Here is a 25,463-nt window from a genome sequence, read left to right as displayed (position 1 = left end):
CCTAGGTTTGGAGGGAACCTTTGTTTGATCACTACAAAAGTTCTTCCCTTATTTTCTCCTTCTCACTCATAGCTTATAGGACTCTTACCTGTGCTTGGGCATCCTTCTGTTTTTTTGTTTTGTTTTGTTTTGTTTGTTTGTTTGTTTGTTTGTTTCAAAACAGTGAAGTAAACCCTAAACTCTAGCACTTGTGTTTGTCATTCATTCAATGCTTAGTATAATTAGTATTAAAGTCACTAAGTATTGTAATCTTTCTTATATATAGTTTTACCTCTGCTTATCTTTATCACCCAGCATGCAGAGGCAATCTATAATTATCTGTATATTTGAATGATAGCTTATTATTTAGCACTATTTTCTTTTAATTCCAAATCTGCAAATACTGACTCACCAGTACTCTTATTCTTCATCCAAAGGAGGGTCACAGGAAGTAAGATTAGAAATTCTTTTGGAAACAGATTTTGAAGGGCCCTGAATATCAGGCTAAAGATTTTCTTTTTTTTTTTCTTTTTTTTTTAAAGATTTTATTTATTTATTCGACAGAGATAGAGACAGCCAGCGAGAGAGGGAACACAAGCAGGGGGAGTGGGAGAGGAAGAAGCAGGCTCATAGCGGAGGAGGCTGATGTGGGGCTCGATCCCATAATGCCGGGATTACGCCCTGAGCCGAAGGCAGACGCTTAACCGCTGTGCCACCCAGGCGCCCCCAGACTAAAGATTTTCTTTAGTAAGAGCAGCTAAAAGTTTTTAAGAAGAAAAGTAACATAATCAAAACGGTGCATTAAGAATATTAGTTTAAAACATGTTGAAAATGAATTGGAAGGAGTAAGGAAGGTTAGTTGAAAAAGATCACACTGCTAAAATTCCATTTATGTTATGTCTAAGTGTCTTAGTCATCTTATTTTCATTGTGTTCATTCAACATAGAAGAAGAAGAAGTTTCTTTAGAAGAGCTTGAAGAAGAATTTGACATTCTTGAGGTATAAAAATATATTAGTTCTAAACGTAAATTCAAAGTAAATTTTAAAGCATATATTTTTATTTTCCATTTTTCTGTCTAATATTTGCCAGTAAATTGTGTTCATTAGTGACTTTGGATGATGATCAACCATACTTAACAAGAATGTTGAGTTTATGGTGCACATGGACAAAAAGATGCTTTAAATTTATTTAATTTGTCTTCATTTTCATAACAGCAAATATTCTGATGTGTCGCCTTGGGAGGAAATGTATATTTTGTTATCCTTCTCTATAGATTTTGTGGGTTTCATGTCCTTATTACTGTCTCTGTACTTTCTCTGGATTCCCTAGGGGCCTAAGTATTTCCAGATAACTTCTTGGTTGTTCTTTCTTTCCCAATCACAGATTACACTTCCTTTTTCTTAATCTGGTTGATCTTGGCCAAGTGTTAAAAAGGATTAGATTGAAAGGGTTTTTTATCAATGTAAATGATATAAAGATACATTCTGTCATAGAGGGGGGAAAACTATGCTATGAATGACTAGGATATTTGGATTTTTAAAATGAATCAGTTGCTCTGAAATTAATCTCTAAATTACTGAATTTCAGGCAATTTAGGGATATACATTTTGGGGTAAAACTGCCTACTCTCATATACATGTTAAGACTGGTCCTAATATTACATTTTTCTTTTCCCCAAAGGAGGAAGAAACAGAAACTATAAGTGAAGATGGTAGTTCAAAAGAAGCACATGATATGTCAGTGAAATATACAAATTTCTTTAAAATTTTAACTTTTATTCAAATATAAGACATATATGTCCTATATTTAAGAGTCAGTAGTATAGTATGCTGTAAGACTGTGGGCCTTGGAGTTGGAAAGCTTCAGTATTAAATTCCAGCTTTATCAATTACTAGCTCTGTTATGATAGAGTATTAACTTCTATGTGCCACCTCTATGTTGTATGGGGATAATATTTACTTTGCCAAGTTTTGTAAAGACAAAATGAGGGAAAATGTAAAGCAGCTAGTACAATACCTAGGACATAGTACTCAGTGAATATTAGTTCACATCCCTTATCTCTTTTCAACTATTTCTTAAGAAATATTACAGTTAAAAAACAAAGCATTTTATTTTTTTGCCCACCTGCCCTGCCCCTACCTGCTTGCTTGCTTCCTTCTTCCTTCCTTCCTTTCTTTTTTTTTTTAAGTATTTTAAAAATGCTTAGTCTGTCACTGTACATCTAAATATAACAAACGTATATCATTTTTGGTAAGTTGCTCATTATGACAGTATCTTAGAGTAAATAGATGCTGACAATAATTTGATATTATGAATTTACAGTTAATTTTCTACTAAGCTAATGAAAGAAAGCTCCTATATAGTTAAAAATAATTTACATTTTCTTTGAAATTTGCTGTAGTATATGGATATTTTTGGTCTGATTATTTCTAATTCTTCAAGGAAAAGAATAAGAACATTTTGAAGGTCCAACTCAAGCAATTCCAGAAATTTATTGAATTTCTTTTTCCTTTTCTTCTCAAATTATTCTCTTACTCATAACTCCATTTTAGAAACAGATTGCATCAAGTCTCAATGACATAAAGTATCTTTCTAAGGCAGATCTGAAACCGCTGTCACTAATACCTACTTGGGGTGGGTAAGTTTCATATATTTCCTGGGGCAAATCTCCATAATTAATGAAAGCTCTTATTCCAGCTTCTCCTTGTTTTGAATAAACAGACCATCTTTATTTCAACAAAATGCTTTTATTTTGTAACAATGTTGAAGAATTTGAAAGTTATATCTACCCCAGAGATGTTACCAAATCTTCTTTGGAACTCAGAATTGAATGAAGTGGAAAAGTGAGAGAAGTAGAAAAGTGAGAATGGGGACTAAAGCTCTTCAGTGGTTCAGGGTAATAATAAAATAGTTAAAATTCATTCAGAAGTTAACTACTAGATACTATTCTAAGCCTTTTATATATGTTAACTCATTTAGAGAACTAGACATTGCCTGAATTGCAAGTATAGCTTTTAGGTGATTTGAAATGAAAATGAGGACTGCTTAAAAAAAACAAAAACATTCCCACAAACATATTTTTCCATCTGTGTCCATCTTTTCTCTCACATACACATCATATATATACTTTATTTTATATGTTGCCTTCCCCATCTTTCCTGCATGCTGACGTGCTTCTCTGTTCACATTTTCTTTCTGTCTTATGCATATGCTTTTAGCACACATGCATCGGTATACTTATAATCACTGATACGCACTGCACCCAGTCTCCCAGGTCAGGAATATGGGAGCCATTTTAACATCTCTCTTATCATCTTGTCAGTTCACTTCCTGAAAGCTCCTGAATCTGTTCTCACTCATCAAAACTATTGCCTTAGCGCAAGCTCTATTCACTTTTGGCCTCAATCGTATTGAAAGACCTTTCTTTTTCTCTAGTCCTACCCGCTTCTTGTTCATATTTCCTATTGCTACCAAAGAATCTTTCTCAAATACAAATCTAATCAAATCACTCTTCTTGCTTATAATCATTGTTATAAATCAAACTTCTTAGCATGGTGTATCAAGCACTTCATAGTCTGGCCTCAGTATACCTTTTCAGCCTCATTTCCAATCATTTTTTCTCTTCTACATCAAACCTTGACATGCAAAATTGCTTGAAGTTTTCTAAAATAAGCCTTGGTTTTCCTGCTTTTCTGTACATTCTTCTTGCTCGAATATCTGTCTCCCAACAATCTAATCCCTCCTGCTCTACCCCAAGTCAGTCCACAGCCACCCATCAAACTTTGATTTATCCTGCAAGACTCAAAATTAATTTAATTCTTGAGAATTAACTCTTGATCTCCTTGAGCAACTTGAGCATTCTCTCCTTAATGTTTTTTCATAGCATCTTGTACATATTTTACCATCCTTGCCACCTCACCTATTGTCACATTATACACATCTTTATATGTAGATCCTCTCTCTGAATACATGTCTTTCCTCCTTTTCTACATGACCATACTTTTTTCTACTGCATAAAAATATATAGATTTCTAAATATGTCAATATTATTTATTACATATATAATTTTATAATATATAAGATATAAATTTATTCTGTCTGTCATCCCTACTAGATTTTGACACCTGAAGGGCCAGGCTGTCTTTTATCTTTATAGCCTTTACAATATCCTGGTACATTGGAATCACTAAGTGAAATTTATTTATTTATTTATTTGACAGTTATTTGTTGAGGGCTTTTATATACCAGGAGTGTTTCAGATGCTGATGAAATAGCAGAGAACAAGCCACACCAAAGCTCTGGCCTTCAGAGACCTTTTATGCTATGCTTAATGATTGTCTTAATCAATTGATGTAAACTTCCTAAACCTATTTCTTCAAATACAGAAACTACCCATTCATGAAGCAGAGTTTTTTCTCTTTTTTGTGAAGTACTTTACTTATGTTACTTTACATATTAATCTGAATTATTATATTCTAAATGTTAATCTGAATTAATGCTATTATATTCCATTTTTTTATAGTGTAAGAACACCTCAAAAAGTGTCCCTCAGGAGTATCTCATCAATGACAGATGAAGAGGTTAGGATTAATTCACTAAGAAACTTGTCAACATTTAGGGACTAAATGACAAAAAAGTAAAATTTTACCACTAATTAATTATTAAAAATTTATTAATGATTTTATTAATAATCTTATTCAATTAATAAAATAATTTTATAAGAATTTATGCTACTGACATTTTTTTAGAATCCTAAGTGATTTCCTTATTTTCATACATGTTTATGTATTTGTAAATAGTATTGTATGTATCACAAAATGAGAACAGCCTTAAGCTATATGTATATACAGTTGAAAGAGGAATTATTTACTACTGCGTGGTGGCACCTCAGTGAGGCTGGTAGAAATTCTCTTCAACTTTACACTTACTTATGAACTAATTCAAATATATCAGAAAACAATAGACTCTTTTATACTCACCACCTAGGTTTAATAAAGAAATTCAAGGATCTAAAGTGTGGTCCATGGCCCAGCGGCATTAACAGCACCTGGGAGTTTATTAGAAATGCAGAATCTCAGCAGCATCCCCAGTCCCAGTCCTGTTGAGTCACAATCTGTATTTTAACAAAATTCCCAAGTTATTTGAAACTTTGTTGTAAATCATTTTTAAAAAGAAGATATATATCCAACAAAACTTACCCCCTCTCCCATGCTATTCACCTCCCTCTCTCACAATAGATAATAACTATTCTAAAGTTGATATGTATCCTTTTTGTCCATGGTTTAAATTTTTATCACATAGGTTTGGATCCTTAATTACACACACTTTTAAAGTTTTATATAAATATATAAGTGAAGGGTTTTTTTCTGCAACTTTTTTTCACTTTAACAGTGTTATTGAACTTTATCCATGTTTTGAAGTTTATCTTAGACAAGAAATTCTTACTTACCCCAGTGTTACCAAACTTTTCTCTCACATTTTCTTTTAACAGTGTTTTCACTTTGCTTTTCATACTTGTCAGAGGCACTACACAATTAAGAAGATGATTTTATTGAGGGTATTGCAATAGTGGCAGCAATGGTTAGGAACATCGCAAAAGAAGGGGACTTGAATTTTATAATGGCAGGTAAACAAGGAAGTTATAATCACTGGGGAAGGGTAGAAGTGGGTCATATCTGGGAATAGGTAGAGCTCGTTAGAGCAGAGTGGTCTTTTGTAGTTAGTCAGTTCTGGGATCACAGAAAGGTGGTGGGATTTTTCAACTACCACTCCTTTCAGGGAACACAGGGTTCAGATAAACTTCAACATTGTTACACTCAAGAATTGAATTCATCTAGAATTTATTTTGTATATATTCAAATGTTTTTTTATCATATAGATTATAAGTTTTCAATTATCCTAATGATATTTATTATTACCGAGGTATATCCTCCCTCCACTGATTTTTGAATTCCCAATTTTGTTTCATTGGCTTCTTTGTGTCATAGTTAAGACATTGTTTTTAATTATTACAGCTTTATAAAATAAATCTGTTGTAAATGTTTTTGAAGAGTATCCATTTGTTGAATGCAGGTTTACACACACATACACACAAACACCCTTTCATTAGATCAGATCAAGCTCATTAATTGTGTTGTTAACACAAACATGCATGAACTTTTTTTTGTTTCTCTGTTGTTGAATACTGAAAGAGGATGTTAAAATCTTTCACTGTGATTATGGATGTTTTTACTTCTGGTTCCAGTGGAATGTTTTTGTTTGTTTGTTTTGTACTAATTTGAAAGTTATCCTCTGTTTTTGTTTTGGTTTTATCCCCCCCCACCCAAAGCACTTAGGGACCATCTGCACTGAGATAGTTCTCTGTTCCAAGCCATATATATGGCTTGGAACAGAGAATTGAGCTGAAAATGCAGACGTGAACTAATAGTTGTATAAGTGAAGTCTCTAGTGTAGATAAATTATCCAAAGAGCATATGCAGGGGAAGAAAATTTGGAATTGCATGTATTTATATATTTGTTTAGAAAATAAGAATGGAATCCTGACCAGCACTAATATTTTAAGGGACAGGATGAGCCCATAAAGATTATAGAGAAGAGGCAGCCAAAGAGATGTTGTAGAGGCAGGGGAGATAAGCAGCAGTGATCTTAAAAGCAAAGGGAAATGATCATTTCAGGAAGGAGGAGAAAGTATTAAATGCGTAAGGTCAAATAAGACAAGGATCACAAAATATCCTTTAGCAGTTTAGAGATCTTTGGGGGAACTTAGCAAGAGCACTTTCGGTAGAGCAGAAAGAGTAGCTATCTTATAGTGGGTTGAGAAGTTCATAAGAAAAGAAGAATGTAAACATAAAGAATAATATATTGAGGAGAGAGTGTGTTAGCCAAAATGGGATATGAAGCCAAGTGAGAATTTTTGTTAAATATGTTTAAAAAAAAAAAACCTTTTAACATGTTTACATATTAGGAAAGAGGCATAGAGAAGAATCGGTAAAGGTGCAGAAGAGAGGGAATCATTAACAGAATGAGATAGACATGGGATCCAACAGGATAGGAGGAAGTAAAGATAGGAGCTGATGGGAATTGGAGTATCGAGGACCACTTTCTAGCTGAGGTCAGGTATGTACCTTAGCTTTGTTTAATTGCAGAGTGATGTGCATCATATAGTACTTCTACTTTTGGGAAACATTTTAATTGCTGATAGAGGAAGAACAGATTTCAGCTGCCTTTCCTCATTTTCTTCATGTCTATCTAGCTTTTTTAGAGTACTTTATTTCTAGCTGCAAGGAATGGAGACTTCCCTTTATTTTTATTTTTTTAAAGATCTTATTTATTTATTTGACAGAGATAGAGACAGCCAGTGAGAGAGGGAACACAAGCAGGGGGAGCGGGAGAGGAAGAAGCAGGCTCATAGCAAATGAGCCTGACGTGGGGCTTGATCCCATAACGCCAGGATCACGCCCTGAGCTGAAGGCAGACGCTTAACCGCTGTGCCACCCAGGCGCCCCGGAGACTTCCCTTTAGACCTAAGTCATGTAGTGTTCTAAGAAATTTGGATATTCTTCTCAATTAGGTCATGATTAAATGTGCCCATGTACCCATGAACATGAAAGCTACATTAGTTCTAGATGATAGCATTTATTGATCTTTCTTTGTCGAGAACTGGGGTTTGTATATATGTGAAATGGTGCTTCTGAATGTTTAAGGATCTGGCTGAGCTGCCAGTGTTTTATTATCACATATATTTCATGTCAGAATGATCTGGGTTTTACTTGGAGACCTTTAATTCAAAGAATTTGTAGGATTCTGTAATATATCTACATTGTATCTGCAGTGTCAGTTTTTGCATGTTCTACCTTTTCTAATAAAATTTCTTTTTAATATGGCAAGGAAAAGGAAGCAGAGTAGAAGCTGATCTATGTTATTTTGTCTACATCACTTTCCTCAGAGTTACGTTATCATTTGAAACAAATCCTTTTGGTTTATCTTCCTGCTTTAAGCATATCTAAAAATCTTCTTACATTGCCTCAGTAGTTTTCATAAGCCAGTTTTCATTCTGAGCTAACTTCATTGACTCAGTTTTTAAGATTAGTAATATCATTGCTGTAAATCTGAGCGGTTTACATAGTACTTTCATATGTATCAGCTTAATCATTGTTTTATGTTCACTGCTGTCCTTCATACACATTCTTGGAAAATATTAACTCATATGTTTCCTAGGCCACCACATTATTTTCATTGAGATCATTGGTGACTGTATTGTCAAAAATGGGATAATATGTGTTTCTTTAGCTTCCACTTTTCTTTGATCCATTATTTGTTCAAGGATCTTTGACCATGAATTCAAACCTGTTTCTATAATAATTTTGAAATATTTTTTCTATGGTCCAAGCTGTATGTGTTTTCCTTTGGCTCTTGCCCTTCTCATCCCTGTTAACTGTGAGTCTCTCTTTTTTATTCATATGTTGGCCCCTTGGCTATCACCTTCATTCTGTCTCCTTTATAACCTGTTATCATAAAAGCATTATATTTGCTTCTCTACTTTTTACCTATTTGCTTTTTTAAATTAATTTATTTGTGTAAGTGTTGCTTTTTTTTAGAAAAAGTGGAAAATTCAAAACAAAGAAAAAGGTGATCTTAATTCCTACCCAGACCTAATTTCTGCTCTTTTAGTCTTTTAGTCTACATATACAGTATTCATGAAATTAGGATAGTATTAAACATGTTGGTCTATGTCTTGCTTTTCTTATCAATAATCTTTTCATATCAGTGTATATAGATTTGTATCACCATTTTAATCATAGCCTAGTATATCATGGATTTGCTTGAACTTACTTAAACAGTATTGAATTGTTCAATTTTTGTTTGCTTCCAGGTATTTTTCTCCTTTATAAACAGTGCAGCCCACAAACATTTTTACAAAAATATATGCCTATTTGTTTATTTGCTTAGGATAAACTCATAAGATGTAAAATTTTTAGATCTATGACTTTTTAAAAAAAGGTTTTACATGTCACCACATTTACCCACAGAAAATATGGTGTAGTTAACTCTCACATCCACAATAACTGTCAGTGGAGATTTTACCACACCTTTGCCAACACCAGTTATCTTTGCTCATCAGGCGAGCAATATACCTTGATATTATTTTTAGTATGCATTTTATTGATTACTAGTGCAGATGAAAATATTTTCATATGTTAAGTGAGCATTGTTTCTTCTCTTGTGAATGCCCTGTTCTGTTTTTTACCAGTTTCTTTTTCTATTTAGAGTATCAGTAGTTTTATTATTTGTAAAACTCCTATTTTGGAGAGAGTAAAACTGTACTATATGTTGAAAAAAATATTACCAGTTTATTATGTGTATGTAACTTGGTGATGTATTTTACCATGTAGATGTTTTGAGTTTTATGTAATCAAATATATTAGAGGCCTTTTTAGTGGTTGTTTTTTTCTTGGTATCCTAACACAAATAATCGCAATTCAAAATTACATAAATGTATGTTATTGTTTTCTTCTAGTACTTAAAAAAATTTTTTTAAAGATTTTATTATTTGAGAGAAAGAACGCAAGCAGGGGGAGGATCAGAGGAAGAGAGACAAGCAGACTCCCCTCTGAGCAAGGAGTCTGATGGATGCGGGGCTAGATCCTAGGACTTTGAGATCATCACCTGAGCCGAAGTCAGACACTTAACCAACTGAGCCCCCCAGGCACCCCCTGGTCCTTTTAAATTTTTAATGAAAATCTTTAACTATGGAAATTCATTTGGTATGAGAAGTGACATGAATACCTTTCTTTTCTAAAATGGTAGCCAGTTGTCTCTCGAACTTAGAAAATAATTCATGTTCACCTGAAATACTGCCTTGATCATATGCTAGATTATTATTCATTCAAGTATGTTGGCTCTATGCCCTTGACTAAATTACCTAACCTCTGCACTTTTCTTTATCTATAAAATAGAGATAATAAATCTTTTGCAAGAGCTAAATGAGTCATTAAATGTAAACATGAATAAAACATATATGCCATTTAACACATTGATTGACTCATAGTATATGCCCAATAAATGAATTATTTTTAAGTTTTGTTATTAACATTGTTGATTCTATTTTGTGATCAGAACCAAACTTTTCATAATTATTGCTATATAAGAAATTTTAATATCTGGTAAGGCAAATTTTCCATCTTTATGTTTCTTCAAAGCCTAGGAGATTGTATTTATCTTCATCTGTTAAAATCTTATCTTTCTTTACTATATATTCTCCACAAATTATATAGATATCTGACGTTCTAAATATTGTTCTTAATTATTTTATCTGTTGTTTTTTTCCTGAGATTATTACTAGGTATATTGTCATCTTTTGTTATGTTTTATTTCCAATGTTACTACAGTTTCTTAAGCTTATAAAATATTTTATTCATTTTCAGAGGCTTAATATGAGAATAAAGAAGTTTGGTATAATTACAAATGAAGAATTCAGAAAATCACCAGGAAATTCTTGGTAATTCCTGCTTTCCTAATATAAAGTCTTTTTCAAAAAATGCAAAATATGAAATATTTTCTATGTGATAGTTGCATAGTTAGAAATTTCTCATAGAGCTTTTCTTTTTTATTTTTTCCTTAAAGCTTTGGATTCAATATGTCAACTGGTATGTACTGTCACTATTAAATGTATTGCATAAGTGCTTATAAATATGCTATTAAGGTAAACGTGTAGGACATAAACATTATCTATGAGTAATAGGTATCAGAATTATCCTTTTTTGGTCAGCCATGAAAAACCTATACTTCAGTGTTCAGCTTTGCTATCTTTTTTTCATGACCCCCAATTTTTGTTTGAATTTAGTCAATAGGGAAGACTAGTAATAGGAAGGTTATCAGTTTTCCTGCACATCTTGTTTTCTTCCCTTTTCCTTGTTCAAGTACATTAAGTAAAAATGATTCTTTGTTAATTATTTCTTAAGGTTATGATGAAAGAAACTGAAGAGAAAGAAACTAACAGCTGGGAGATGAGGAAGGAAGGAAGTAGTTTAACAGGATAGGTGTTAGGAGATATTGTAAAATGGGCTTTTTAAGGATCTTAAGTATAAGAAAAATTGGAAGTGTAAAATATAGAGGAAACATACATGGAAGATCAACGAGTAAAAATTGAGCAGAATAGCTATAAACCTTATGTAACTATATATTCTATTGCACAGTTTTCCTTGAAAGATATAAAAACTTTAATGCTGAATATGTTACTAGGTTTAATTTTAATTATTGTAGGAGATTATATAGGCTGATAAAATTAATCCAAAATAATATGAACAATATGGGAAATAAAATGATTGCATGTATTAACTTATGTTAAACATATTTATAAATTAATTTTCTAACCACTAGTCTTAGATAGCTAAATGATTATTAAAATACTGTACAATAATTCATATACATTATAATAATTCTTAGAGCAAGGGAAGATCTTGAAGAGAAGTTGTTATCATTTAAGGAAAATTAAAATTTTTATTATAGTTTGTATTAAGTATATCTCAATCATTTTATTTTAGTTCTTTGAGAATTACTAGTTAACATTAATCAGTCATCACCTTTAGAGTCAGTATATAAATATTTGATGCCTTCTACATTGTAAACTTTGGATTAATTCAAATTGTTATTCTGTATTGGAAAAAGAGATGACACATTGCCTATAAGATACACTTCAGATGATAAGTAATGAGACTGGTTATGTATATGATTTGTAAAAAGTAAACTTAGAATTTTATAGTCATTCTTCATGTGTAAAAATTTTTAATTTATAAGTAATAGGTGGGAGGGGAAAGAGTATTCAAAATTTGTTTTATGTACAATTTTTAGTAACTTCTATAGCTTAAAATAAGTTTAACTATATATTTGAATAATGATTGGTATCTACATTAGGAAACACATGAGCAAATGAGTAATTTGGTTATCTTATATTTATATAGTGCTTGATGCCTTACAGATTGTCATCATAATAATATTTATGTAATTCTCACAGAAATATTATAGGTCATTACTGTTTTACAGATGAAGCACAACATGCTTATTAAGTAACTAGCCCAAGGTTTGTCCCTGGCAAATCTCTTTACTCTTGGTTCACTTCTCTTTCACCATGCTGACATTCTACAGAGTTGCTTACAGAATTATGGTTACAATTATACTTTTTATAAAGACAAAATAGTTGTTTCTTTTAGTCATCTCTGAATATATTAAAGTTGTTAGCACAGAATGGGAAAAGATTACCTAACTGGATTTCTTAATATGAAATGCAAAAACAATTTCCTAGTGAGTCATCTTGGCCATGTTGTGGAGAGAACCTGTTTTTTAAAGTCACTTTTGGGAAAAGATATTTGAAAATAAGGAATGGTTTTTTAAATGATTGTGCAGTTATTAACATCAGTGTACTTTGGCTTTTAATCCTTAAATTTATACAACCTACCTTGAGAGAAAATGTGGCACAGAAAAGATGATTTTGTATACTACAAAAAACACTGTTTAGAGTGAGAAGACCTGTATTCAAATTATGACCCTGGTACTTCCTAGTTCGGTGACCTTCGGAAAATCATTTATCCTCTTTGAACCTTAGGTTCTCACTTAAAAAATGGGGTAAGAATATTGCTATCATCTGTTAGAATTATTCATGTGAAACAAGATCATATACATGAAAGCACCATAATTTTTTTCATTTATTGCTACTGAAATCTATACTTATGCATCTCTCTTACCTTTCTATTCAAAAGAGAAGGATGAGGTTATTAAAACTCCACCACCAATAAGTAAGATTTACAAATAAATACTTAAATTCAGGAGTGAGGTTTCCACCTAAAAGAAAATTTGATAAAGTGTTTGATTAGAGTGAGATAACGTTGTATAATACAGTAATTTCATAATTTGTTTGTCCTCTAAATCTGGAGTTTTAGTCTTTTTAAGCTAGGGACACCTGCAGTTGTATTTCCTTAAAAAAATCAATAGTTTAGTTGCAAGTACACAGTGTCTCAGGTTTCCATTCATATGGGGCTGCTTAGAGAAATATTTTGAACTTTATTATTTTATTTTAAAAGTATGAAAATGAGGACATTTACCTCAGTCAGGGACTGAATGAATAAGTATATAGCAATAATTATGTAGTTGGCACAAGACTGACATTCATAATTCCCCTACCTGCCCACACATAACAAAATCTGAAAGTCATAATTATGGGAAAAAATCTGTAGCAGATAAGGTAATTTTAGATTCCTCTAGTGAGAGGAAATGCCTGTCTTTTTCTTCAACATCTACAGTCCACAGTTACCTTGAATCCTTGGCCACTATTAAAATTTTATATATTTATTATGTTAAAAGTACTTCCATCCCAATCTATGATGAGTTGATAATTTTCTGTTAAATTGAGTCAGTACCATATATGAATTTCCAAGCTCTCATCAGCTGTGGGAAATTGTGCTTTAATCACTTTTCATTCAGCATCTGCTTGACAAATGGGGACTTAAATAATTCCTCTTCAGCATTTACATTCAACTTTAGGAAGAGAATTTTTAGCAGCAAAATTTGAAAGTTTCTTTCTGATATTAGGGAGTACTTTAGGCAGACAGATGCCCCAAGAAGGAAGGTAGCAGTTTGGTTTGCCTTTTATATTAATTTTGGAGTCATCTATTTTTCTTTAATTTGAATTGGATGGCAGGTAAGAGTGAACAGAGTGAAAGAAAAAATGACATTTTTCACTTGTTTTAAATCAGATCTTCGTGAGAGAGTTTGCATATTACTTGAAATATGAATTCTCAGACCATCAGATTTTCATATTTGTTTAAACATTTATCAAGCATTGAATATGTTAGGAATTATACTGAGTTGAGAGCACTCATGTTTATAATCTTCAGAGTCATTTTTGAGGGTGAAACTATTATCCTCATTTTCAAAGTGAGAAAATCAATATTTAGGAGAGAACTTAATCTAAGAAACAGCTGATTAGTATCATATAAGACATTTGAATTTATATCTTTCAATTCTATGTGTTTCTTAATTTGTGTTAATATGAACTTCTTTAAATTATAAAATTAATTCCAATTCATTATAGAAAATTTGAAGAGTGCAGAATACAATAGAAAAATACCCATAATCTCACCATCCAGAAATAATATTTGTATATATTTCCTTCCAGTGTTTTTGATATATACTTTACATAGATAAGAATATTGGTGTATATAATCTTATTCTGTTTTTTATACTTTCCATTATATAAGCATTATCTCATATGTTAAAAATAATGTTAGGTGTTGTTTTTAATAGCTACACAGTATTTCAGCATATGAAGTTGATTTGTTTAAACATTATTTTTGACGATTTCTATTGTTATAATTTTCTCAGATTTTTTATTCAAAGTTTCTATATATCATTTAATACTTAAATAAACGTATTAGGATATAAGAAACAAAGAAAAATATTTGTTAGATACAGAATTGTTACCTTTTATGAGAATTTTAAATTACATGAAAGATTTTAACTTTACATATAAGCATGGTACGTAACTGTACACATCTTTTAATCCCAGTTACATTAATTATACATACAGTAAAATGCACAGGAAAAGACTAGAGGGAATTACACTAAGATCTTAATAGGTGCTATAATCTTTCACCAGAGTTATTAAAAAAGCTTCCTATAGGAGCACCCAAATATAAAAAATAATAACAAATATAAAGGAACTAATTGATACTAATACAATAATAGTAGGGGACTTTAACACCCCGCTTATATCAATGGAGAGATCATCTAAACAGAAAATCAACAAGGAAAAAATGGCTTTGAATGACACACAGGAACAGATGGATTTAACAGATATATTCAGAACATTCCATCCTAAAACAGCAGAATTCACATTCTTTTCAAGTGCACATGGAACATTCTCCAGAACACATCTCATATTAGCCCACAAAACAAGCTTCAACAAATTCAAGATCAAAGTCATATCACAACATCTTTTTTGACCACAACAGTGAAACTAGAAGTCAACCACAACTAAAATATGGAAAGACCTCAAATACATGGAAGTTAAATAATATGCTACTTGAGGTGCCTGGGTGGCTCAGATGGTTGAGCGTCTGTGTTCAGCTCAGGTCATGATCCTGGGCTCCTAGGATCGAGCCTCACTGAGCAGGGAGCCCTCCCTTCTTCTCCCTCTCACTCTGCTGCTCCCCCTGCTTGTGCTCTCTCACTCAGTCAAATAGACAAGTAAAATCTTTAAAAAAAATAATGATATGCTACTAAACAATGAATGGGTCAACCAGGAAATAAAAGAAGAAAAAAAGTACATGGAAACAAATGAAAATGAAAACACAATGGCCCAAAACCATCAGGATGCAGCAAAAGTGGTTCTAAGAGGGAAGTTTATATCAATACAAGCCTAAAAGCAACAAAAATCTCAAATAAACAACCTAATGTTCCACCTAAAGGAACCAGAAAAAGAAAAAACAAACAACCCCAAACCAGCAGAAGGAAGGAAATAATAAAGATTAGAGCAGAAATAAATGACATAGAAACTAAAAAAACAGTAGAACAGATCAATGAAACCACTGGCTGATTATTTGAAAAACTCAATAAAATTGATCAGCTGTAGCCAGACTTATCAAGAAAAAAGGAGAAAGGACACAAATAAAATCACAAATGAGAGAGGGGAAATAACACCAAAATAACAAATACAATTATAAGAGACTATTATAAAAAACTATATGCCAACAAACTGGACAACCTAGAAGAAATGGATAAATTTCTAGGAACATATAAACTACCAAAAACTGAAATAGGCAGAAATAAAAAATTTGAACAGACTGATAACCAGCAAAGAAAATGAATCAGTACTGAAAACTCCAAGTCCAGGACCAGATGACTTTACAGGTGAATTCTACCAAACATTTAAGGAAGAGTTAATATTTATTCTTCTCAAGCTAGAAGAATTTTTGGATATTCGAAAAAAAATAGGAAAGGAAGGATAACTTCCAAATTCAATCTATGAGGCCAGCATTACCTGATAATCAAAACCAGATAAAGACACCACAAAAAAAGAGAACTACAGTCCAATATCCCTAATGAATATTGATGCAAAAATTCTCAACAAAATGCTAGCAAACCAGATCCAATGATACATTAAAAAAAAAATCATTCACGAGGATCAAACGGGATTTATTCCTGGGTTGTAAGGGTGGTTCAGTATTCTCAAATCAATCAATGTGATACGTCATGTCAATAAGAGAAAGGGTAAGAACCGTGTGATCATTTCAATAGATGCATTTGACAAAGTACAATATCCATTCATGATAAAAACCTTTAATAAAGTAGGTTTAGAGGAAATAGACCTCAATACAAGCCCATATAAGAAAAACCTACAGCTAACATCATCCTTAATGGGCAAAAACAGTTTTTCCCCTAATGTCAAGAACAAGAGAATGCCCACTCACCACTTTTATTCAACATAGTGCTAAAAGTCCTAGCCACAGCAATCAGACAACAGAAAGAAAAGGCATCCAAGAAAAAGTAAAATTTTAACTATGCAGATGACATAATACTATATATAGAAAACCCAAAAGACCACCAAAAAAACTACTAGAGCTGATAAACAAATTCAGTAAAGTCATAGGATACAAAATCAATGTACAGAAGAAGTCTTGCATTTTTGGGGGGTAAGATTTCTTTTTTTCTATATCTATCTATCTATCTATCTATCTATCTATCTATCTATCTATTTATATAAGCATGAGCCAGGGCAAGGGCAGGAGCAGATGGGGAAAGAATCTCAAGCAGACTCCACACTGAGCATGGAGCCTGACATGGGGCTCTATCTCACAACACTGAGATCATGACCTGAGTCGAAACCAAGAGTTAGACACTCAGGTGACTAAGCCACCCAGGCACCCCTTCTGTTACATTTTTTTTTTAAAGATTATTTATTTATTTGACAGAGATAGCCAGCGAGAGAGGGAACACAAGCAGGGGGAGTGGGAGAGGAAGAAGCAGGCTCCCAGCAGAGGAGCCTGATGTGGGACTCGGTCCCGGAACGCCGGGATCACGCCCTGAGCCGAAGGCAGACGCCTAACGACTGCGCTACCCAGGCGTCCCACATTTCTATACGCCAATAATGAAGAAGCAGAAAGAGAAATTAAGAAAATAATTACATTTATAGTTGCACCAAAAGTAATAAAATACATAGGAATAAACCTAACCAAAGAGGTGAAAGACCTGTATTCTGAAAACTATAAAGCACTGATGAAAGAAGCTGAAGGTGACACAAAGAAATGGAAAGACATTCTGTGCTCACGGATTGGAAGAACAAATATTGTTAAAATGTCTATACCCAAAGCAATGCACACATTTAATGCAATTCCTATCAAAATACCAACAGCATTTTTCATAGAACTAGAACAAACAATTCTAAAATTTGTATGAAACCACAAAACTCCCTGAATAGCCAAAGCAATCTTGAAAAAGCAAAGCAAAGCTGGGGGCAATCACAATTCTGGACTTCAAGTTATATTACAAAGCTGTAGTAATCAAAATGGTAATGGCACAAAAACATGAAACAGAATAGGAAGTCCAGAAAGAAACCCATGATTACATGGTCAATTAATCTTTGACAAAGGAGGCAAGAATATCCAACGGGAAAAAGATAGTTTCCAACAAATGGTGTTGGGAAAACTGGACAGCTACATGCAAAAGAATGAAACTGGACCATTTTCTTACACTACACACAAAAATAAACTTAAAATGGACTAAGGACCTAAATGCCAAAACTGTAAAAGTCCTAGAAAACACAGGTGGTAATTTTTCTGACATAAGCTGTAACAACATCTTTCTAGATATGTCTCCTGAGAAATAAGGGAAACAAAAGCAAAAATAAACTATTTGAACTACAACACAGTAAAAATCTTCTGCATAGCAAAGGAAACAATAAACCTAAAAGAGAACCTACTGTATGGGAGAAGATGTTTGCAAATGTCATATCCTATAAGGAGTTAGTATCCAAAATATATAAAGAACTTATATGACCCAACACCAAAAAAATCCCCAAATAATCCCATAAAAAATGGGTAGAAGACATTAATAGTCACTTCTCCAAAGAAGGCATACAGATGGCCAACTGACAAATGAAAAGATATTCATCATCACTTACCATAAGGGAAAGGCAAATCAAAACAACCATGAGATTTCACCTGACACCTGTCAGAATGGCTGAAATCAACACAAGAAAAAACAGGTGTTGGCAAGGATATGGAGAAAAAAGAACATTCTTGCACTGTTGGTGGGAATGCAAACTGGTACAGCCACTGTGGAAAATAGTATGGTGGTTCCTCAAAAAAAATTAAAAATAGAAATACCATATAATCTGGTAATTCCACTACTAGGTATTTACCCAGGGAATACAAAAACACTAATTCAAAGAGATACATGCGGGGCGCCTGGGTGGCACAGCTGTTAAGCGTCTGCCTTCAGCTCAGGGTGTGATCCCAGCGTTATGGGATTGAGCCCCACATCAGGCTCTTCTGCTATGAGCCTGCTTCTTCCTCTCCCACTCCCCCTGCTTGTGTTCCCTCTCTCGCCGGCTGTTTCTATCTCTGTCAAATAAATAAATAAAATCTTAAAAAAAAAAAAAAGCTGGAGGCACATTAAGTGATAACCAGCATTAAAAAACAACAACAACAACAACAAAGTGTTACATGCACCCCTATGTTTATAGCAGCATTATTTATAGTAGCCAAGGTATGGAAGCAGCCCAGGGGTCCATCAATTGGATAAAGAAGTGGTGCGTATATACAATGGAATGTTGCTCAGCCTTAAAAAAGAATGAAATCTTTCCATTCGCAAAGACATGGATGGAGCTAGAGAGTATAATAGTAGGCAGAATAAATCAGTCAGAGAAAGACATATACCATATGATTTCATTCATATGTGAAATTTAAGAAACAAGCAAAGGAAGAAAAGACAAATCAAGAAACAGACTCTTAATTATGGAGAAGAAACTGATGGTTACCAGAGGGCAGCGGGCCATGGGATGGGTTTAAATAAGTGATGGGGATTAAGGAGTGCACTTGTTGTGATGAGCACAGGGTAATACATGGAATTGTTGAATTACTGTGTAGTACACCTGAAATTAGTATAACACTGTATGTTAGCTAACTGGAATTATTATTTTTTTTAAGTTGCTTAACTGATCTCTTAATTCCAGTTTTGCTTCCTTATAATCTATTCTTCACATAGGAGCCAGGGCAATCCTTTAACTATAGAAATTAAGTCATTTCTCTATGTATAACTTCCAGCACCTTTGTCAGAGTAAAATCCAGAGTCCTTACTATGCCCTACAAAGTTTATGAATGCCTCCCATCCCCGAACTTCCATTTCTCTCTGGTTTTAACATTCTATATCTGGTTCCATGTTTCATTCATCTAGCCACACTGGCTCCTTGGATGTTCCTTCAAAGTGTGAGCCATGTGTTTCTCAGGGTCTTTCCAGTTGCTTTTTTTCCCCCCTAGAATGCTCTTCTCCAGGTACTTACATTGTTTATTGACTCACTTCATTGAACTTTCTGCCAGAATATCCTTTTATCAGCAATGACTTTCCTAGTCACTCTATAGCGCATAGCCCATCCCTCCCTTTTTATTTTTACTCTGTCCCACTTATCCTACTTTTATTTTTCTTTTTACCACCGACCTAATCTATGTCTAATGGTTTGTTCGTCTCTACTCACTAAAATGTAAACTTTATGAAAACAATTTATTTTAGGCACTGCTGAATCCCAGATACTAAAATAGGGCAGGACATATAGTTAGCATTGAATAATTATGTGTTTAATGAATGACTATTTTCTCTAAGTAATACAATTTTAGGTGGGTTTAATTTTCTCCTATATATTTTTCTATACTTTTTTTTTTTTTTTGCTATATAGAGCAAATATTGCTTGTAGAATCTAACAACTTTAACAACAGGTTTTTGTAAAGAAACTTTTCCTATTCCATGATCAAATATAAATTTATTTTCTATGTGTTTTTTTCCTTTGGGGTTTTTACATCTGTCATTCATTTATCCACCAAACCTGCCCAGTTGTCTAAATTGCTTCTCAGTACATTTACACATATTATGTAGTTTATCATTTTTATTTTCTTAAAGTCACCTCATTGAAGGCTTCTGATCTGCTGTACTCTGAATTGGTCATTCTCTATGCCTCATACACAGCCATTTTCCAGGGATCTACCATCATCTGGGGATTCATTTCACATCTGTCTTGAGTTGAATCCAGTTTTCTGAATCCCAGTTTCTCTTTCCTGTTTTCTACCTATTTTAGTGAGGCACATCCTCCAGTAGTTTCTTGAGAAATGGTGTATAAGAATTAAAGTTTTTGAGACCTCTTGTGCCTGAAATTACTTATATTTGATTTCTTATACCCAGCAGGATATAAAATTCTAGTGTGGAAGAAATTTCTTACAGAACTTCTAAGGCGTTGCTTTTTTTTTTTTTTTTTAGCTTCTAGTAGTGCTATATGAAGCCATTTGTTGTTTTTTGGGGTTTTTTTGTTTTTTGTTTTTTGTTTTTTGTTTTTTGTATCTGACTTGTTTATTCCCTCTTAAAACTTGTAGGACCTTTTTATCCTAACTATTCTGGAATTTCATGATAATGTGTCTTGGTGAGAATTTGATTTTATCACAGTGCTAAGCACTCCATGAGCCTTTTCAATTTTAAATTTATGTTCTTTAGTTCTGAGATACTTTCTTTTGTTATTTTTTAGTTGGTTTCTTCCTGTGTGTATTCTCTTAAATTTGTTTTATGAAACTCTTCTTAGATTGATGTATATATAGGTGGATATGCACATGCCTACATACACGTGTGTGTGTGTATATGTGTATGAATGATTATCTCTTTGCCTTTATGCTCTATTTTCTAAATTTCCTCAATTTCATTTTCCAATTTTTTAAAAAAATGTTGCTAATCTATTATTAATATGAACTCATATTCTGTATTTTTTCAAATAATTTATTATGAATGTTTTCAAATATACAGAAAAACTGAAAGAACAGTACTGTGATTACCCTATACTCACCTTCTAGATTTATAATTGTTAACATTTGCCATATTTACCCACATGTTTGTATTTTTTCCTGAACTATTTGAAAGATGTAATCATCACGACACTTGACCTCTAAGTACTTCAAGATGTGTCTCCTAAAAGAATGCATTTCCTAGAAATATTCTTCTTCAAAAATAAAACTAGTGTCATATGTAAGCAAATTAATACTAATCCCTTAAGGCACTTAATATCCATCCATATTCAGATTTTCCCAGTCCAAAAATATCTTCTAGAACTGTTTTTTTTTGTTTTGTTTTAATTCAAAGACAGGGGTGCCTGGGTGGCTCGGTCAGTTGAGTGCCTGGTTTTTGGTTTCAGCTCGGGTCATGATCTCATGGGTCATGGGGATCAAGCCCTACGTCCAGCTCCATGCTCAGCATGGAGTCTGCTTGAAGATTCTCTCCCTCTGCCCCTACCCCTGCTCACACGTGTTCTCTCTCTCTCTATCTCTCAAAATAGATGAATTAATCTTTTAAAAATAAATAAAATTCAAATACAATCAGATTCATTCATTGCATTTGGGTATTGTATCTATTAGTCTCTTTTCATGTTGAACAGTTCTTTCATTTTTTAAAAATAGCTTTGTCCTTTTAAAGAGCCCAAGAAAGTTGTCTTGAAGAAGGAATCATATCCTGGATTTGTCTGATTGTTTTCTCTTGTTTTGTTTTTTTGTTTTTTTACTTGTTCTGTGCTTTGTGTTTCTAAATTCAATTTCATTAAATTCAGGTTAGATCTTTTTGGCAAGAATACTTCATAGATGACTACTGGGTATTTCATCTTACATAATAATGGAAGGATATAATTATCAGGTTGTTCCACTATCCATGATGCTATGTTTGATCATTTGGTGAAGGTGTTGACTGCTTGACCTCTTCATTGTAAAGATGTACTTTCCCTTTGCAATTAGCAAGTGATCAGTGGGAAAAGATATTTGCTATTGTGCAAATATCCCTCCCTTCTTTAAAAGAATTTATTTTTAGAGTGCACGAGTGGGGGGAGGGGCACAGGAAGAGGGAGAGAGAGGATTTTAAGTAGACTCTCACTGAGTTCACAGTCCAATCTGGGACTTGATTCCACGACCTTGAGATCAAGATCTGAGCCAAAATCAGGAGCCGGACACTCAACCGACTGAGCCACCCAGGTGCCTTGCTAATTGTGCAAATATTCCTAAGTCAGTCATTACACTGGGGGTTACAGAGTGGCACTTTCTAATTGGATTGTTCTTTTTATATTTATTAGCGGACTTGTTTTTTCTTTGAAGTAGAGCTCTCCCTCACCAACTAGAGTAAAAAAAGCAGGGTGAATGTCTAATTCTTGAACATTTACCAATTTTCACTGTATAAGTGATTTGATAGTCCTCTCCTTTGGTGGCAAAAGATTTTTTTTTCCTTTCCCTTTGACTGGTACGATGGATTCTTGAATGTTTATTAATTCAGTATCTTAGAGTCAATTACATATACTCTTTTAACACTTAAATTATTCCAAATCTGCCCATTAAGAGTCCCTTCAAGCTGATTTTGTGTCCTTTTGACTTATCCTTTTATAGTCTTTGAGCACATCACTGTTTTTTCACATGATGATGCCCCAGGCTCATATTGTACTTTCCTCACCCCTGAAAATCAGCCATTTTTCCTCGCTCCTTTTTGTCAGAATAGCATATAGAAACTAATGGCAGGTATTTTAGGTGTACTCATTCTCTACTGGGATGGTATTAATAATTATGGGCTTTATCAGTGCCTGTAGGTAGGATGGATAGAGATATACACACACATATACACACACACCACACATCATTTTTTTAAAAATTGAGTTCAAATATGTATTTCTAACTCAAAATATTTCAGGTTTTTTCCTTTTCTGCTTTGTTTTTATACTTAAAATTGTTTTTCTTATCCTGAAAGTCTGGGTTCTTACGACATTAAAATGTTATTTTATTTTATTTTACAATATATGTAAGACAGCTTTTAAAAGTCAATAGTAAAGCTAACTGTGAAAATACTGATGGAAAGTTAAGATTTTTTTTCACGTGTTTTATCTGTATCTTAAAGTCTGTATTCTGACTAAGAATGTTTGATAAGTCTTTTACTAATGGTTTTGTAACATCGTTTTTTTTAATTTGGTTTTTTGCTGTAGTTTGTTTTCATTTTCAGGGTTTACTTGTATTTAATTTTATTTTAAGCTATATAAAACATTTTTTAATGTTTATAGTCAAAATCTAAAGGTGTATTTAGAGAAGTCTTGCTTTCATGTCCTCCCTTCCCCCGTCCCATTCTTTTTTTTTAAATTTTATTTATTTATGTGACAGAGAAACACCCTCATCCCATTCTTATAGACGTTATTGTTGACAGTCATTTTTATTAGTTTGTATATTTCCATTGTTTCCCTTTGCAAAAATACCCAAATACATACATTTATACATACATATATGTAATTTATTTCTATTTTCTAAGATTAAACATAACTTATTTTATTCACTGTTCTGTACCTTGCCTTTTTTTTTTAATTGAAGTATAATTAACATAAAGTATTAGTTTCAGATCCACTACTTTTTTTTTTATGTAGCCCCCCCCCCGACCCAGTGTGGAGCCCAATATGAGACTTGAACTCATGACCCTGATCTCAAGACCTGAACTGAGATCAAGAGTGAGACACTTAACTGATTGAACCACCCAGATGCCCCATTGCAGAACTTATTGACTCAATAATTCATTGCTGACCATGATAAGTGTAGTCATCAGCTGTTACCAATGCAATATTATTATAATAATTTTGACTATATTTTGTATGCTGTATTTTTCACCTCCATGACTTATTTTATAACTGGTAGTTGGTACCTCTTAATTCCCTTTATCCATTTCACCCATTCCCCTACCCAGCTTCCCTCTGGCAACCACTAGTTTGTTCTCTGTATTTAAAAGGGTATTTTTGTTGTTATTTGTTTGTTTCTTTGTTCATTTGTTTTTTTAGATTCCTCATATAAGTGAAATCAAATGGTATTTGTTTTTATTTGACTTATTTCACTTAGTATAGTACCTTCTAGGTCCATCCACATTGTCATAAGTAGTAAGATCTCATTTTTTGTAATGGCTGAATAATTTTCCAGTGTGTGTGTGTGTGTGTGTGTGTGTGTGTGTGTGTGTACCACATCTTCATTATCCATTCATCTATCAATGGACACTTGGGTTCCTTGCATCCTTGACTATTGCAAATAATGCTGCAATAAACGTAAGGATGTATATATCTTTTTGAATTAGTGTTTTTGTTTTCTTTGGGTAAATACTTAGTAGTGGGATTACTAGATTATATGGTATTTCTATTTTTAATTTTTTGAGGAACCTCCATACTCTTCTACAGTGGTTCCACCAATTTACATTCCCACCGATGGTATACAGGGGTTCCTCTTTCTCCACAACCACCTTGTTATTTCTTGTCTTTTTGATTCAAGTCATTCTGACAGGTATAAGGTAATATGTCATTGTGGTCCTGGTTTGCATTTCCCTGGTGATTAGTGATATTGAGCATCTTTTCATGTGTGTATTGGTAATCTGTATGTCTTCTTTGGAAAAATGTTTAGGTCCTCTGCCCATTGTTTCAATTGGGTTATTTGTATTTTTGATGTTAAATTATAGAACTTCTTTGTATTTTTTGATATTAACCTTTATCAGAAACATCATTTCCAAGTATCTTCTCCCATTTAGTAGATTGCCTTTTCATTTGTTGATGGTTTCCTTTGCTATGCAAAAGCTTTTCATTTTGGTGTAGTCCCAATAGTTTATTCTTGCTCTTATTTCCCTTGCCTGAAGAGACAGAGCTAGAAAAATGTTGCAAAGGCCTGTCTCAAAGCGATTACTAATGCTTGTGTTTTCTTCTAGGAGGTTATGGCTTCAGGTGTCTCATTTAGATCTTTAATCCATTTTGAGTTTATTTCCATGTGTGGTGTAAGAAAATAGTCCAGTTTCATTCTTTTGTTCGTAACTGTCCTGTTTTCCCAATACCATTTATTGAAGAGATTGTCTTTTCTCCATTGTGTATTCTTGCCTTCTTTGTTATAGACTAATTGACCATATAATCATGTATTTATTTCTGGGCTCTCTATTCTGTTCCATTGATCTATGTGTCTGTTTTTGTTACAATACTATATTTTGATTACCACATCTTTGTAGTATATCTTGAAATCTGGGATTGTGATACCTTCAGTTTTGTTCTTTCTCAAGATTGCTTTGGGTATTCAGGGTCTTTTGTGGTTCCATACAAATGTTAGTGTTATTTGTACTAGTTCTGTAAAAAATATTGGTATTTTGATGAACATTGCGTTGACTATAGATTGCTTTGGGTATTTTGAATATTTTAACAATATTATTTCTT

At 33.0% G+C, this 25,463-nt stretch overlaps 1 long non-coding RNA gene across 2 annotated transcripts in view; it reads left to right on the top strand.

Moving 5' to 3' along the window:
• The first annotated feature begins 953 nt into the window (after positions 1 to 953).
• Positions 954 to 25,463, top strand: part of LOC121105537 — a 42,612-nt gene continuing 18,102 nt past the window's right edge. Inside the window, exons 1-5 of one of the 2 annotated variants that reach the window (XR_005838113.1) lie at positions 954 to 978; positions 1,661 to 1,716; positions 4,503 to 4,560; positions 10,405 to 10,478; positions 10,604 to 10,626. This is a non-coding gene — a long non-coding RNA (uncharacterized LOC121105537). Of the gene's footprint in view, positions 979 to 1,371; positions 1,717 to 4,502; positions 4,561 to 10,404; positions 10,479 to 10,603; positions 10,627 to 25,463 lie in introns of those variants that run through there. The other variant, XR_005838114.1, reaches the window with a different exon arrangement.

The sequence above is a fragment of the Ursus maritimus genome, unplaced genomic scaffold, assembly GCF_017311325.1.
Source record: "Ursus maritimus isolate PB19 unplaced genomic scaffold, ASM1731132v1 scaffold_1, whole genome shotgun sequence".
Taxonomy (NCBI): domain Eukaryota; kingdom Metazoa; phylum Chordata; class Mammalia; order Carnivora; family Ursidae; genus Ursus; species Ursus maritimus.
Note: the sequence above shows the minus strand (reverse complement) of the source record. Positions and strands in the feature narration are given on the sequence as shown.